We start from the raw sequence: 18256 nt of genomic DNA, 5'->3' as shown, positions 1-18256 counted from the left end.
TTAAACTGCATACCCGCCACTGAAGTCAGGCGATGGGTTATGTGGTGCTCTCCCTGCCAGAAGGGCAGGGTCTACCCATTAATACAACCACGAATGTCCTTCTTTCTGAGCATAAGAGAAGCGAACATTGTCTCAATTCCCTTCTATGCCCAGTTTGTCCAACAGGACCAGACTGGGCACAGCCAACCCTACCCGAACGTGTAATGTGTATCTCCAGTGCAAACCGAATACAAAGCAGAAGGCGTCTGTTTGCGAGCGGCATTGCCTAGAAATAACCAACGACCACAGATAACGCGCAGGACTGTCTACTGTTGTCTTTGGTTGCCGGTACATGGTGTAAGAGCTGCTAGGTAATCTATGTCTTAAACACTGTTTATCATACATATGGGTATTCATAATCATAAACTCATAAAGCTCGCATAAATCTTCACCTTAGCCTTCTGACTGAACTGACTTCTTTAATATCTGTCTTTATTATATCAATATCGCTGAACAGAAACTGATAGGCTTTTGTGGCTTTGTTCAATAACTCAAGGAAAGTTTAGTACGAGGATGTCCAGGACGTCAACCTATATCTTAAATCGTCATCGGTCGTTCGTTTCAGTCAAATGACGTCCACTGCTGAACCAAGGATTTTCACAACGACCGGCCATGCGCTACCCACATACATCCATACCCAAATCTCCATAATGTTAAATCAATTTCTCGACTTTCTTTACTTATCGAATCACAGTACACTGTAGGTAGATATAACTGTATTGAAAGCTTGCCAATTTCCTACTTTTTATTGCCTGCATTTCATCATTCAGGAAAATTATGATTGCTATAATATAAACAGTATCACATACCAGATGAATACAGACATTCCGATAATAATGCGAATACATTTCGAGTTATATCTAAAGCTTTCACTATAGACACATTGACTCATCAAAACAAATACTAGACACGCCCACATACAACAAATAACATTAAGCTAGACATCCTAAAACATAACCCGCGAACGGACACACTGCCGCGTCGTTCGGAGAACAACAAATTCGAGGTAATACACAATGCCCGAGCGCGTTGACAAACGGCACGCGATGAATATACGGAGAAATGAAGAGGGCTACAGAGAAATTATTTCAGTTTATAGTGATTATATCTATGCTGCAGTTGTTCCAGAAAATATATTTTGGTGTTAAATGTTACCTATTAAATTAAAACTTTTATAAGACTAATACGTTGCCAAAACGATAGCCTTGAAAACAAAACTAGTCTGGGCTCTGCAACGAATTTGTAGGACTATGTGGAAAAAGGTCAGGGAAGAAACGTCGTTAGAAACATGGTGCATGAAAAGGACTTGTGGGATTAGAACAAGCCTGTTCACGTAGAAATCGTTGCATTCCCTTGGGTTTCCATAGCTTTAAATAAGACTGTAAACCACCATACACGGTTCGATGACTGCCCCTTTAGCTACGCAGGCCACGTGCACTATAAATATGGAACACTATTAATACCCAGGTCAGGACACTGGCCAACAGGTGTCGAGTAGAATACAAACGTACGACGAATTCGCACTGAACAAAGACATTCATCATCGCAATCAAGTTACTAGATGATGATTAATTGGAACGAAGGCGTTGGAGTTGATGAGTTCTCATCAGCTGATTGGCAAGCGCTAGTTGCGCTTTTCCATTTGGCAGATAAATGATGACTTGAAGACTAGTAGCCAAGGAACACTACAGTCAACTTAAAAAAGGTCCGATCTAACATAACAAACTTCGATGAAATCAAGTCCAAAACAGTGATAGTTTAATATTCTATTGAGTAGGAGAGCTTTTTAAAAACCTAATTATCTTTTTCGTTAAATAAATTTTTCCTCCCAAAAACCTGAACTTATCAGCGGAGCAATCAGCCATTTGATGTGATAATAATGCTATTCCCATGAACAGGTAGATGTAAAATTACAATACATTTACTATAGAAAATGTAAATATACCAACTGCGGGAAACAAGGTAACACATTACCAGTTCCGCGTAAAACGTGACCAGAGGCTAGTGATAAGGCTCGCCACATTTATTTTACGTAGAGTATTCCCAATAAACATTGGTCGTGAGTAATAATAATCGCTGGTGAGCTTGACAACTAGAATGACGTCTGCGATCGAGACACAGAAGCGTCAGCGAGGGGAAAACATAAGTCAGACCACGCAAGTGGTGTGATGTGGAGACAGGTGTATTTACTGCAGTGGGTGAACACATAATGTGGTCGAAAAGGAAAATAATTAGCGTATAATGTAATAGTGCAATGACAGTACCAGGCCAAATTAATGATGACTAAAATCAAAGAAGATTTAAATATGAGAATATAATTGATTTAAAAAAAAAACAGTTCGTTGAATTTAATGAAACTACTGTTAACAATTTAATTTAATACGCATACATGTAGGCCAAGCCAATGACAAAGGAGTTCATACAGACGCTTTGAACTATTCTCCGGCGAAACACATTAAGGTTGACCCTGAAGGTGTAACCATTAATACAACAAAGACCACCCAACTAATTACATCGGCTCCTTGTGACTATTTCCAAAATTATCGTCTAGACACCGTTATGACATCAATAACGAGTTACAATATTGTTTGAAAATTTTTAAATGGTATTGTGAAATGTAACAAGACTTACGTACAGATAAGGAGACAATGGATTGAAAGTACACGCTGCGGTTACGAAAAGAGTAGCACTGGTGGACGCTGATAATGATAAAAATTGTTGGATGAATAGGAACTTTGCTGATAAACAGACTGCTGTTTGGAATTTATTTTGCAATAGACAAAGAAGTTCAGATTAAAAAATAAAGAGTTAAAAGCTGTGTCAACTGACGAATAAAAAATTCTTCATTATCACTACAAGCAATGACGTATCTATACTAATCTTCCTTTCACTGAACATTGTAAAATCGCATCGAACAACTATTGCGATTAAAACCGACGTTCACCAATTCGATACACTGATTAGTAAGTTTTTTGCAACTTTATTAATTTATTAGTAATTAGACCGAATAACTGTCAAAGTGTTGCTATTGCACAAATTAAAGGTGGCAATTACTGACACACTGACCAATGATAATGTAATTCTAAATTACCTTTTCGACTATTTCTCTTGTGATCTCAACCGTAAAACGGTTATTATTATTGGCTAATCGTATGAGAGCCAATTCATCAAATCCGATACTATTAAAACCAGCGTTGCCAGACGTCCCGATTTTGGCGGGACGTCCCGATTTTTAGATCAAATTTAAATGTCCCGCGCGGGACAGGCTCGGTCCCGCTTTTCGGAGAGAGACACTCACTTCACCAGACTATTGTTTGAAACGCCATATTATTCTAAAGAATAAAACTTTTTTAATTTTTTTCTTTTTTTATTCTAAAGACGAATTTAACGATACAGTAAATCTGATTTTAAATATTATTTTTTTGTTAAAATAACATTTTCTATGGCTACTTTTGCTATCTATTATCACATAAACGTAATTTTAAGTCAAATAAAAAGAGAAATATTTGAAAACCTTTGATTATATACGTTTTTTTACTATGTCCCGCTTCTGACGGAAGAATCCGGCTATTTTGACTCAAAAAGTACCAAAGTCCCGACTTGGCGAAAAAAAAAACTGGCAACGCTGATTAAAACACAGTAATATCAATAAATTTAATTTCCAAGAAATTTAAACATAGAAATTAGTACATTCTGGCGAAACTAAAATTTACAATTCTCCAAATTGTGTTACACACTCGAACTATACATCGCACACCCAGAAACTCTATTTCCCATGTTCAGAGAAGCGATTAAACGAGTCTTAACCCGGCGCCAATGACGTGAAAATAATTTCAAAGACGATGACCCCGGGTCATATTGACCCTAATTTCATCGATCACTTTTTAGGAAATTGAACAAGTAATCTTAATTTTAATTACTGTCCATGTATATAGGGTTCATTACTGAGCTAATAAAACAAAAATAAAACGAATACATTACATAAAACATTTTTTTGAAAANACGCCGGGTTAAGATCGACAATGCTCGTGGGCTACGAAAATAAACATTACGCCCGCCATATGTTTTCGCCGTAACCTTACAGATCCAGGACTAGTACTAGACGCGGCCTCGTTTGGAACATGTAATTTCGCTACAAGTACAAATCTGAAAGAATCAATGCAGCTGGAAATTTTTATTCCTCGAATGCAAGAATTTCTAAATAAATGCTATAAGTTAACGCAGATTAGGAAACATTCGTATCTCAAAAATAACAAAAAGTATCCAAATCAGAAATGAAATGATGTGACGGTAATGATTCTCCGTGTCTAAATTGTGATAAACTAAAAAAATACAACAAATAAATGCTGTGATTGTGACAAACAGTAACTGGAACACGTGATAGACTTTCGCGATGATAATTTCTGTAAGATTTATTACCAAGCCAAATGACAAATGGCTATCATTATTTTTCTGGAATCTTACTATTATTTCCATTATTGTAGTCATTTTAAGCACTACTATTTTGAGTTGCCTCTTTTGCTGATAATGAAGTTGCAACTTCGTGCGTTGCTCCACTTCTTTATTCTCTTCGTAACAAAGCTGAGAATTGTCTAAATAGTGTTATAATTGCGTCTAAATTAGTCCATGTTATTCGCATGTGTTTCGCGGTGGGGGTGACCTCATCAGCTGTGACACAGAGCACGGAATTAGTTTCAGCCTGCGCGAAGGATCCTGCGCAAAGTCATTCGTCGGCACTTTTTTGAGTATTGAAAGTCATTAAATTTACAAGTCAAGACTAAAATATTTGAATATTTTTAATAGTTAATTTTTATTGAATCATGAGGATTAGTGGCAACAATTTGGTAGTTTCAAAAGGCCCTATAATTCAGACAGATACATGACATGTTTACATATTTACATAATTTTATTTAACTAATTCGAGGCCGCGCTCTTTTAGCGTCCGTAATGACTTCTTTGATTGCTGTTAACTTGTAAAACTCATTTTTGACAATCACATAAACACTTTCAATCAAATCCTTTATAAGCACTATATTTATTTCCAAAACAGCACATTCCAATCCCACACCTAAGCGCATTCCTCTTACAGTTTTTAAAGTAGGTACCAAATTCCACAACATCGTTATCATTATCATTCTCTTCCCTTAATGCACGGCCATTCCCAGCCACTTTGCGCCAAAGATAAGTCCTGTAGGTGGGACTGATAAGTTCGGGGAAACAATGGACCTACCCAATTGAATAGCACTCATTGTGTCAAGAGGTAGATCTATGACAAATACCGAAAACTCTTCTTTTTTATCAACAGTGTTAAGCTTGGACAGCTTTGTGTTTGTGACACTGTTCCTAAATGAAGCAAGTAATTTTGGTGTTTTGAAAACGTTTCGATTTTTGAGCACAATTAAATTATTACAATTTGAAAAAGTTTATCTTCCTAAAACTCCATTATCAAATTGCTAGGTTGTTGACCTTTGACATGTCACATACCTTCACAACACGCTCTTTAATCTTAAAAAATACAAGCTAAAAGTTCAGTCCATTGCTTTCAAGATGACCGTACTGGACCTTCAAAAACAATCATTGTCACTGGTTTCGTAATAAATCGGGCGTGCATTAACAAGGGATCGGCGAGCGGTCCGAAGGCGAGCCGGCACGCGACGACCCGAGGTCAAGACACCGGTAAGTGCTCGCTGACATTTGCTGAAGGTGGTCAAACATGCGAAGTGGATGGCGAATGATCGTGTGGAACAAGAATATCAAATCTACCAAGCTGATGTGTCTCACAGAAAAAAAGAAAAATCTTGTAATTCACCAATCAAAAAACCATTTGATTGCGAATAAGCTAGGAGTACCAGGGATATCAAATCTATGCTGATACACCTGGGAGAGAAAATAAAATCTTGGAAGGTCAAAAAAAATTATACATGCAAGCATTTCAATAACCCTTTTACAAGTGCAATGCAATCATGTTTTGTGTATTTGATGTCAAAGATAAAAATATCATTCTGAGAAACTTTGAAAGGATTAAATTATTGTAATTTTGCATCTTAATCATCTCAACTGTTGAGACACTGCGATTGGGGTCCCAGAAACATTCATCATCAGTTTTTTATGAAAACCATGATATTGCAAAACAGACATTTTTAAGATATACAGGGTGTTAGGTAAATGGGTATATGAGCCGACACTAGCCCATGTTAACATGGGCATATAAATGGTATGGTGAAGTCTTAAATTTGATATCATCATTTTATTTTTTAAATTTTCATACAAAATAAATTTTATAAAATCCGATTTCTATGAAAATTAAAATAATTTAAATGAAGATATCAATTTTCTGACTTCACCCANTGGTGAAGTCTTAAATTTGATATCATCATTTTATTTTTTAAATTTTCATACAAAATAAATTTTATAAAATCCGATTTCTATGAAAATTAAAATAATTTAAATGAAGATATCAATTTTCTGACTTCACCCATACCATTTATATGCCCATGTTAACATGGGCTAGTGTCGGCTCATATACCCATTTACCTAACATCCTGTATAAACTCCTTGAAACACTAATAAGCTATTATTGCAATATACAAAAAAAACATACAGTCGAATTGAGAACCTTTTTTAAAGTCGGTCAAAAAGAGATGCAACATAACGGTGAAACAAAAAAACAAAACTTATCTCATTCGTTTGAAGAAGCAACCAACAACAATGATATTTGTATAATTTTGTTTAACAAACAAATGCACCAAGAAAACACAATATTAACACACCGGCAGCCAAAAGTGGAAATTTCTCTAATATTATGCGTGTAGCAGGTAATGTATCGCTTATGTAACAAAAGGTCGCGTATGTCAGGACCACACGACCCCACTTATGTAGGTAACACAAATACATATACTATGTAATAAATTTAAATGCCAGAAGAACTTGAATTTACGCTGTAGCAAGTACATATAAATGTTTTAAATGAATTAACATATCTCCAAGAACCCACACAATGTACATAAAACTGATATTGACCATACTTTTAACCCGGTTGATAAAATAAAAAGAATTACTCTGGATGAGTTTGTTACTATTGTTAATTTTACTGCCCAAAGGAAACCCAAAAAGCCAAATCACCACCAAAAAGTGTTTGCAGTGCCTACTGACCTACATTTCTCAGTCGATAAAGCAAAATCCATGTTTGTTGTGGCAGCACGAACAATTGCATAGATCACAGCAACCGCCAATTTAACGGCTTGTCCAAGAAACCTCAAAAACTATTTTGGCAAATCCAGAAAACTTTTATTGGTAATAAAGATTCGTTCCATATGAAAAATTTGTTTATCTTGCGTTGGAGGAGATGGATCATTTGGTGACCTGGTATTTGTTAAAAGCCGTAAAATGCAGAATTCTGTATTTTAAGCACGAGGAAAGCTTATGATGGGGAACGAGAACGGAGCGACTTTTATAGATGAAATCAGCATGAGAAGATTTGTATCATAGATAATAATAAATATACATGCCTAATGTAAATGACTAGGGCCTTAAGGTTAAGGGAAAGCTTCATTACCAAGATGAAAATAAACTAAGGATTAGATAGATAGAACACACTTTATTGTACACCAGACAAGACAACCTAAAGGACTGTCGTTTAGGATAGGTTGCAGAGGATTTGCACAAAGTAGTAACTGACAACCAATGAGAAAAAAATAATATGTTCCATGCATGCTCACAATATTTAGAACACTACTGGCAATACAAAAACTCATATCAGCCATTTCATGCACAGTAACACCCGTGCGATTACCTATTTACCGGTATAATCTGTGCCGGGGGAAACTACAATCGGTCAATTGGAGTGGTTTATTTGGTGATAATGCGCAAGAACCGAGGGTCAGAGATAAGGGGGTCGAGTACTTCTGGTTTTACCAAAAGACAATGCCGGAAATTGGCGTCTTTTTTTTTCGCGCGGCCATCGACCAAACCATGTTTTTTGGATACAAAATAGTGTAATAAACCAAACTTACTATGACATGTTATACCTCTAAACTCAGTCTGAACTGAGTTACGAGCATTAGAAGTTTGATGATTTACATACTAGATTTGCTTTTTGCGCGCAAGTTTTGTAAGAAATTGCAACAAAATAGTGACATTGTATGTGTAAACAAACAATACCATCCATTAAAGGCTCCAGACATCAGTGTGGAGTTNTGCAACAAAATAGTGACATTGTATGTGTAAACAAACAATACCATCCATTAAAGGCTCCAGACATCAGTGTGGAGTTGAATCAGCGCAATAAAAAAATAGCGCAATATTTTGTTGCAATTTCTTACAAAACTTGCGCGCAAAAAGCAAATCTAGTATGTAAGTCATCAAACTTCAAACGCTCGTAACTCAGTTCAGACTGAGTTTAGAGGTATACATGTCATAGTAAGTTTAGTTTATTACACTATTTTGTAATCAAAAAACAAAGTTTGGTCGATGGCCGCGCGAAAAAAAAAAACGCCACCTTCCATACAAAATCTGGCATTGCCATTTATCCAAAAAATATATATATGAGATTCATATTTAACGGGTTTTCCTGGGGAAACGCGGCATTAAAGCAACATTGATACTTGATTGTGATTGACGTTATTACAATTGCAATGTAGAAAAAATGAGGACGAATAATTTATTGATGTTTGAAATGTTTTACTTCTGTCACGAACTCACGATCACACCAATTTCATTATTTACTGATTGTTTATAGATAGTTGTGAATTAGTCACAATTTTTTTTTACAATCGAATTTGCGTTGACATCACATCTAGTTTCGTCCTCCTGGTCACTGGACCCACAGGATGAAATCGGCTAAACATTTTTGTTTCTCAGAAATAAATACTAGTGCTCTCTTTTTGTACTTTCTCGATAAGCAATGATGTGTGGGGCCAATGACTTCATTTATCGCCGTTAATGGTTCATCTTGGACATTATCAATTAGAGCACAAGACACAACACATCATTACGTTCAAGAAACACTGTCATTGACAGTCGGTCTTCTTATTAACCGACCTTCAACTGTCAAGATGCCCAGGTCCTGTTCAGGGAACACAACAGTAGTCAGTGAGTTCCAATCCCTAGCCTCCTCCTTTTGATGCGAAATTAAAATAAGAGGTGATTATTTTGGTCCAATTATGTCAGGTAAATAACTAACTAAGGTACTGGATCAAAATTTAACAAGCTAATAATTAACACAATTTTTTATGTCGAGTTGAGCGCCACTCCTTAACCCTTTTAATGCTCAAGTCCCCAAAGGATACTCGTTAGTAATTTTGTTGTGACCCAAATTATACCAATGAGCAAAAATAATGAAAAGTATCTCCGTTGATAAGTTTTAATTATTACACCAAAAAGGTTTTCAGACCTTTTTGACAAAAAATAGACACTTTTGTTACAAAAAATTAGCTGAGAGAAATGAAAGTTTGTAATAAGAAACTTGTCGTTAATCAAGTTAGGGTAGAAAATAATATTTTCTTAACTTATATTATAAGTTTAATAAATTATATTTATTATTTCGGAATAATTAAATTTTACGGCCGTGTTTCAATTGCGCTACAAACTTTCTGTGACAGCCGAAATCTCCATAAATTGATAGTGGGACTTTAAAAGTTGTTAAGATACCAGTTTATCAGTGTTATTCAATACATCTCGTTTGAACCGACCGCGATAGACACTATCATTACAATTTCCATACAATTTATGGTAAATGAAGGTAGTCATTATGTTTTCAATAAAGATGATAATGAGGTGAAATGCGCTTTAGATTGATACAATGGAGAAATATGCAGTAGACGCTGGAAAGAAGTGAATGACATAAAGGGCCTTTAAACAATAGTGAATGACATCTTATTGGATAAAGAGATATAAAAAAGGGAAGAGGATACAATACAACAAAAGTTGTTCTGATTTAAAAACTGTTTGGACAACGCATTCAATATATCTCGTATAAGCGAGAGAATATCTTGTAAGTTCTGATTGTGACATGTGTGATCCGCTACACGAACGTTCTGTAGGTAGGAGTGTCGTAGCTACACATTGGGAGTGAGGCTACTGCCACGCCTGTGCCTTGTTGAAAAAACTGGTATCTGTATAAATTGGAATGTTATTTAGTTTAATTAATATGGAATAGTGCAAACAAGGTCGCAGTCGGAGGACACGATAGCACACGGCTTATGTCACGGGTGGAAATAGCTCATACATACATAAGCTACGTCTTGTTATTAATTGCTAATTATTATTGGAAATGATAGTTAAGGGTTAACACAATGGACCCTTGTTTTAAAGAATGTGCGCCAATATTTGCACAGTGGTTAATATGTACAGAAAACTGGGCCAAATAGTTGTCTTTAAAACCTTCATTAAAATTACCTAATTATTTTTTTGCAAGTAGACTTTCAAAAAGCACTTTTACAAGTCCCAGAGTTTAACCCTACCAATGCTCCAGGACAATTAATGGGCCAGTGCTGAGAAGGGTTCTGTTCAGTGGAAACTGGCATTTGGTCAGAACTTTAAAAATTAGTTTGCTTACTTATATCCTTTTATCTCTTTAATTTAACCGCTCATAGCGTAATAGCGTAGGTCCCTTAGAAACAATTACTCATAATTACCTATTAAAACGAATTAAGGAAGACCATGCAGATCACAAAATAGTACCTACGTACAATGTGACTCATTAACTACATAAACTATGTGTATGGTATGGTTGGCTCCTAGTAATGGAGAACAATTAAAAAAGAATTTTATTGTATTGCTCAGTCAATAATCTTGTAAGGATTGCATTCACGTGATACATAGACATATAGCCTCCAATAAGGTAAAGCGATTGTCACATACCGCATTCCTGTCTACCGTCAACGTTCGAAAAAAAAATATAAACACAATAACAAATGCATGTACACGATGTGTTGTGATTAAATAATACTTGTTTTGTGTTCTCAACGTGATATTCTTAACAACGTATTCCCAACAAAAGGTCGGGAGTATTTTTAAAAAAGCTTAAAAAGTCTAAAACGGTACCGATTGTTCTCCGACAAAGCACAATCCGAATATGGGTGTAAGATGGCCAAGACCGTCACTTAGATCACACGCACTGCACTCTGCTGACACTGCACAGTGTCATTGCCACAGATATTTCTCGGAAAAAAACAAAAAATAACACAACACAAGAACTTTCTAAAAAGTTACACGCACTAAAGTTGGGAAGACCGACGTCAGCCGGTGACCGATCGCGGCGGCGGACTGACCGCGCGAGAGCAGCGCGTAAACAACGCGCGGGAGCGAGACGGCAACACGCTGCACCTGTGCACTTAACATTGAATGATTGTCGAAACGAAACGACAATAAAACATTCCCTACAAAAGAACGGGACGGATAACCCGGCGAGCGATGTGGCTCCCATGGTACAGAAGGTTGCAACTGGGTTTTCGCTAAATTAATTTGTGCACTCCTTTTCAGTTTTAGAGTCCTTTTTCGTTTAATTGGAGTGCGGTTTTGTTCCCTTTGGTTGGGGTTGAGACAGTTTATTGTCAGGGTCAACATATGGCGAAAAGGTACTTCTGTTAGCCAAATTCCATAGCTCTGGTGGTAGTTAGAACAATATGCTGTTTCAATTCGCGTTGCCCGACCGCTGGAGGTTTCGCGGGCGATAATACGTGGTGCCTTTAGAATTCCATGTTTAGTCAACTGTTTAAACATTCAGTTTGTAATAATCAAGCATGATTGGGATTTCCACATAATTACTTAGTATCGTATTGTGTTGAAACAATTTGTAATTAAAATGTACCATCCAAAATATTGTCTTGCAAACGTGAAAAATTTAACTTTTCACAGTTTGCGAAAACGAATTCTGGAAATAAAGTTATCATATCAAAGCAAATATTAAGAAACAGTATACCAACCCAATTGGATTGAGTCATACACAAAACTTCCAGTCAACTTTTCCACTGGGTCAAGCAAGATTTTTGTGCATGGGGTCAATACTCTCTATAGCCCGCATCAATGACGTCATCGAAATATAGGTAGGTACCGTACGTCATCCGCGAACAAGGAAAATCCATTCAGCTACAAGGCGACTGCTGCTTAGCAAGAAATATAATGCCGTCACGGTCTCTAATTACATCAAAATAAGCTCAGCTACCGAAAGCCTAATTTCAATATACTTAGTTCATAAGAATTTAGTTTCCTACTCTCCAAGAAATACTTTTTTTTTTAATCCATAACGAGGAAGCTCTTGGCCTGTATCTCACCTGATGGTAAGTGATGATCAGGCCGAATGTGGAAGCGAGCTTCACTCGGAATCCTCAACCACGGAGGAACTGGCTATCTCACTTCTAACTGCCGGAACACAACAATGCTGTTAACATTATTGTTATGGCGACAGACTTAGGTAAGATGGTGGTAGCTAGCCAGGCGGACTTAGAACAAGCCCTACCACCAACCAAACCGAACAGAAAAATCTGCCCCCACTGGGAATCGAACCCAGGACCTCTGCGTCTGAAGCAGGTGGTCTTACCACTAGACCACAGAGGTGGTATACACTTTAGAAGAAGAACTCTTTATTAGACAGTTCTGAAATTAAACAATCACTCAAGAATAACACCAGGTATTGGGCATAATAAATAATTAGAAAAAACTTCAGGCAAATGCCCTGGTAATTGCACAATAGTCTGACACCATGCCTATTTGATAACAGCGACCACTACTTGCCTATTTTTATAATTCTTACAGCTAATGACAAAAACGAAGCTTTGGCATCAAATAAGTCTAATACAAGTCGAATAATCCAGTCCATTTAGATCCAGAAAGAGAAGAATATTAACCAAACAGTAAATTCTCAACATCAAATTCCAAGATCGACGTGAGAAGCTGAGAATACCTTCATCCACTTCCCACAAGCGTTTCCTCGAACAATCTCTCCGTGCCACTTCCTCCGATTGACGCGAGAACTATGAAAACACCGGGGCTCGCTCGAGTTCCACGTAGCTGGAACCTGCCTGGACCAAGTTTACGGCTTTCCGTTTCCTTGTTTAGAAACCGCACTATGGCTATTAAATTGCATAATAAGACGTCTAATTGCGTCACATAAATCGTAGAGCTGGAAAAAGACAAAATACTTCAGCGGAGTTATGTAACGTTATGTTCCAGCCTTCTGTATGAATAAAGGAAGAGTTCGTGCTTTTGGCTATTATTGGGGGAATCTCCACCAAACTGGATATTGTCATCAATGATTTGAAAATTAAGAATTTATTTAATTTCAAGCACTTTCCAGTTTTCCACTATGATTACAATCATACCCTGGCTATCAATGGACCCTTTTACTAAGGCTCCATTGTCTATCTATGAGTCCAAGAACATTTATGTTCTTTCCATAATAGTCAGACACTTTCACAGTATTTTTAAGTGACCGCTGCAAAACCAAATTCATATTCAGTTTTTACAGCGATGTCTCATCTCTTATCGACTACCATTGAACCAGTAGCTGTTGTTATAAATTCTTCGAATAAATGTGTTTCAATTGGAGAAAAATTGGCGTTATTTATCTTCCACGCACCTAGGCGCCGGCGCACGCGCACTTGCAAGAAACGTAACTCCATCAGGTGGTGTTTACGTTAAAGCACTATTACTTTTCGCGGAAAATGCGTGAAACGGAGAACAGCCAGAGCGGAGTTTTTCGTAAAATAAATCTCCCTTTGCGTTGGCTCACGTAGTCACGTAGTCCAAGTGCTATTCAGACTTTGGGTATATCATTAAATTGCAAAATGCCTTGCGCCACTTGCATGAGTTTATGGTTGCGTTTCCTCGAAGGTTTTTGGCTTTGCTTGGATAGCTTTCAAATCATCATCATTATCATCATCATCTACAGCCGTTGATAGTCCACTGCTGGACTATGAGCCTCCTCCACTATAGTGGAGTGTTTTTCCATAATCCCCACGCTTGGCAAGCAGTTTAAAAGATTGATATTTTTCCGCTTTCAAATATAGGGTGGAATTTTGTAATGCCACCTGGAGGGAAAGTACTCTTAATATTGTGGATATATTTTTTTTCTCAAAGAAAACATTCCTTTATTTTTTAAAAGAAATAGAACTGCATTCAAAGATTTCCAAAAATTTGCTTTCCACACCCGGGATTCGAACCAACTAAAATCTGCTAAAATTTACACCCTGTATTTTTATTGCATCGATCATTAGGGTTAAGTATAAGGATGAAATCTCTCTAAAAAACTTGATAAATCAAATGAAAGGAAAACCATGAAAACTCAAATTATTCTAATTATGCACAGGAAATTTTGTGGTATGGTAGAGAATTTTTGAAAAATTTTTGAATATCTTTGAATGCAGTTCTCTTTTGTTTCAAAAATAAAGGAATGTTTTCTTTCAGTAAATTTTCTATCTACAGTATTAAGAGTATTTTCCCTCCAGGTGGCATTACAAAATTCCACCCTGTATATTCAGATATTAAAATATAGCTTGACACTTTTTATCAATGAAACAAACTCAACACGGCACGCTAAATAAACAATATCTTTCGTTGAACTTGATTTGTATGGAGGTTTAAAAAAGAAAGTATAAAATATACAAATAACTAGAATATAACATTTTGTAGGAGCAAACCTTAGCTGCAAAATTAGCTTCCACATAACCTAGTGTGTCGATGCCACAGTGTGCACGACATGTCAAAAGCCTCGGACCAAAACAATTAATCTCGCGAACCCATTAATATGATAAATGCTGCTTTCCGGTTGTATGACTGTACCGAGGTCGCGGGACCTTGCGGGAGGTCTATGTGGGACATACCACTGTGCAATTATTTCAGCTCTTAAAAAGTTTCACTTTTGAACCTCTGGGCTCTGGGCTTTCTTGGGTTTCACTTTCCACGGGACGAACTTGACCTTCACTGGGTGCGTTTTTATTGGCGTTCAAGCTGTAGATCCTCGCTACACAGGAGTTGCAGCGGTGGGAACGAGAGGTGGGACTAGTTCCATTTGTGCCTCTGAGAGAAAAAATCTGTCTTTAAGACTTATTATTATTATCAAGGTACAAAGTTATAATGAACAAAAGGATGAAAATACTATTGTTTTAAATAGGAAAACGACCAATCGAATCGAGAACCAACTATTATTTTTGAAGTCGGATAGAGAAAATCAGTACTTAGTCGATCAACAAAATGTAGTATTGTTCAAAACAACGAATCTAAAGAGGCTCTTAGTAGATTTACTCTATACGTGGTGTGATACAAAAGGTGAAAAATATGTATAAAGGATGAAACCAGTTCACATCATAATGGATAAAGGGAGCTGTTCCTATTTCTTTAGGCAATTTATCTTGGCCCTCCATTGAAATCTAAGAATACCCTCAATAACTTCTATTATATCACGTTAACCGACAATGCCTCTTCTTAGATCACAGTTAGACGTATTTATTAAACAAATCTTTCGATTTGCTATATTCTAGCAATCGTCAGGGTTAGCCAGAAATTAGTACTGAGAATTAATAATGGACGAGGTTTCTTCCCGGTATATGACGTACGTTCAAAACTTAGAATGGGTTTTGGTTTTGTGGCCGTCAATAATCGACATTCATTGAGTTCTAAATTCGTACTTCTTATCCTGCTAATAACATACAAGAAATACTCGTAGTTTATTAAAACAGACGGTGTGTTATTGTTTCTGGTTAGAACTGCTGAACTTAATAAAATGAAACTTTACAGAAATATGGCAAACGATCAATTTTTATTGAAATCAAAGGTCTATAACTTCTAGCGAAGAACGTAGCAAATCCCAGTTAAGATATCTTTTTACAAAACTAAATATTACTTTTATTGACATTCGTTCATTTTGTTATACGCCCATTAGTTGACAATAACAATCTGATGAATGTCAACATTGACACATCAGTGACCAATCTATTGACACTCTAAATGTAACGTCTGATAGACTAATAGCTCTTAGCGCCACATCTAGACATCTTTGAGTCATCCATACAGGGTGGAAACGATAAGTGATCTCACTCGATTATTTCTAAACTATACAAGATATCGAAAAACTGGGTACTGATCCTGAAAGTGCTTCGAGCTCTATCAAACGATATCAATACTAGAAAGAAAGAAAGAAAGAAAAAATATTTATTTGGTACTAAATGATTGGTTCATGGTTCAATACTAGGTTTCATAATAAATACAGTTTACAAATAATTGAGTCGTTTCCACCCGGCATAGTTCGTCTGGCAGACGGTCAAACCACACATTAAGATACGGCCCGAATGAGTTTTAAAGTATTGTTAGTCATGTAGACAATTGAGATCATACGTCCAGGAGTTTTCCTGTATCAGCTGTTCATGTTGCAAATTATTTTAACTATGACATCAATTTGTTAATAAACTAACCCTGAACTTAGCAGAGCCTTTACAATGGCGACTACATAATGATAAATAGTGTAACTAAAATAAAAAGTTACACGACGATTGAACATTAGTTTAAACTTAATTGACGTATGAAAATGGATTCGAAACGGCAATTTAATTGACAAAATAAAACGAGTCATCCGTTGATGAATAATAGCTATCGAAGGCCTATAAACAAAATGAAGAGGAAAAGTTTAAGTATGAGCATATTCCCTAACTTGACACATAATTATTAACCAGAGACGCTACCAAGAGAATAATGCCCGTGTTCACCATCAATCCCTAATTTTTAAGTGACCCCTATCGTAACACATTAAAGTAATTTTGTTTTCATAGGGGTCACTTAAAAATTACGGATTGATGGAAGATATCTATCTAAATACTTAATTTTCGCATACATTTATCTCACATACCTCAATCAGTTCCTTAGTCACGCCGATCCATCATCTGTGAGACAATCATTACAATAGATTGCTAAATAGCTTCTCGATCTTTCCCATCAGGACAATGTGTGCTGTCATTGTTTGGGTGACGCGTGCGCATCGTTTGTGTTGGACTTGTTACATATTGCCGCTGTTGATCTTTGTCTAATTCATACAATGCTGTTGCCAGATGGTAGGGTTTAGTTTAGGTTTCTAGGCACGCTCAGTCATAGACTACCTTTCAATCTCAACACAATCACATCAAGAGCTTAATGTAAAAAAAGCCCGATGGATGAAAGCCCCAATATGCGCCAAAAATCTACCAACCATATCTTTTTGACATTCCACATTTCAGCTCGGGTAGATGGGAGATCGAAAATTTTTTAAATGCTGAAAAATAAAGTCTAACGTTACTCAACGAAATAGATGGATGACATAGTCAATGTTCGCTATTTTCAGTAAAGATGAAACGAGAATGAAGAAACCTGAAAGGGAAAAAAATAATAATTGGCAGTTTCTTCTACAGTGCCTGAATATTGAGAAAAGCTCATTGTCGTAACAACTTTGCGATGCAGTCAGGGAAATCCATTTGGTCAAGCATAGATGATGAAAATTTAAGTAAAAACTAAAAAAAAACTTTATTAAAACTCATTCATATTTTGCAAGTAGGCTTTAAAAATCGCTTCTACAAGTCCCAGTATTACTATAACTGCTTCGGGACAATAAATGGGCCAGTGTTGAGAAGAAACAGGGCAAGAAACTCAGTCACTATTGTCAGCTTAATTTTAAAGAGTTTACAATGGTGAGTAACGTGAAAGTTCATGATTTTCTTACTTCCAAACTTTAATGTACAAATTACCAACAAATTAGCCGTCGCAAATAATACGCCGATCGGGTGATGTCATCGGCAAATCCGAGGCGATAAACTGTTTTTATGATTTGTGACCTTCGGTTGTAAAAACACATTTATTTTATAGTCATTTGCAGTATAAATCAACTTGTCATAAGCTAGACCTTCAATTTAAAGACCAAAAGTATTCGATAGAGCAGCGGCCGACATAAGATTTATTTTGGAGTAAGTAAGCGTCTAATGCCCGTTTTCACCATCAATCCCTAATTGTCAAGTGACCCCTATATAAACAAAATGCCTGAACCATAGAGGTCACTTTTTAATAAGGGATTGATGGTGAAAACGGGCGTAAATCATTGGGGGATGTCTATACTCAGCAGTGAACGTCTTGTGGCGATGGTAATGATGAAGTAAGCTGTAGGTATAGCCTTCGTCAACTAACACCACTTTTAATTGGACCCGCGCGGTTTCAGTCACTGGATTGATTTTTTTCCATTCCGGCAACTGAACTCAATTTTTTC

General features: G+C 36.5%; 1 protein-coding gene across 1 annotated transcript in view; it reads right to left on the bottom strand.

The window, feature by feature from the left end:
- LOC114359980 (daf-12-interacting protein 1) overlaps positions 1–11322 on the bottom strand; it is a 43628-nt gene extending 32306 nt beyond the window's left edge. Inside the window, exon 1 of the mRNA XM_028314530.1 lies at positions 11083–11322. The gene's annotated coding sequence lies outside the window, so the exon portion shown is untranslated. The remainder of the gene's footprint in view (positions 1–11082) is intronic.
- Between the last annotated feature and the right edge of the window lie 6934 nt (positions 11323–18256).

Source organism: Ostrinia furnacalis, unplaced genomic scaffold, assembly GCF_004193835.3.
Source record: "Ostrinia furnacalis isolate ACB-3 unplaced genomic scaffold, ASM419383v2 OfSCF4779, whole genome shotgun sequence".
Classification (NCBI taxonomy): Eukaryota; Metazoa; Arthropoda; class Insecta; order Lepidoptera; family Crambidae; genus Ostrinia; species Ostrinia furnacalis.
This window is presented reverse-complemented; position numbering and strand designations above follow the sequence as displayed.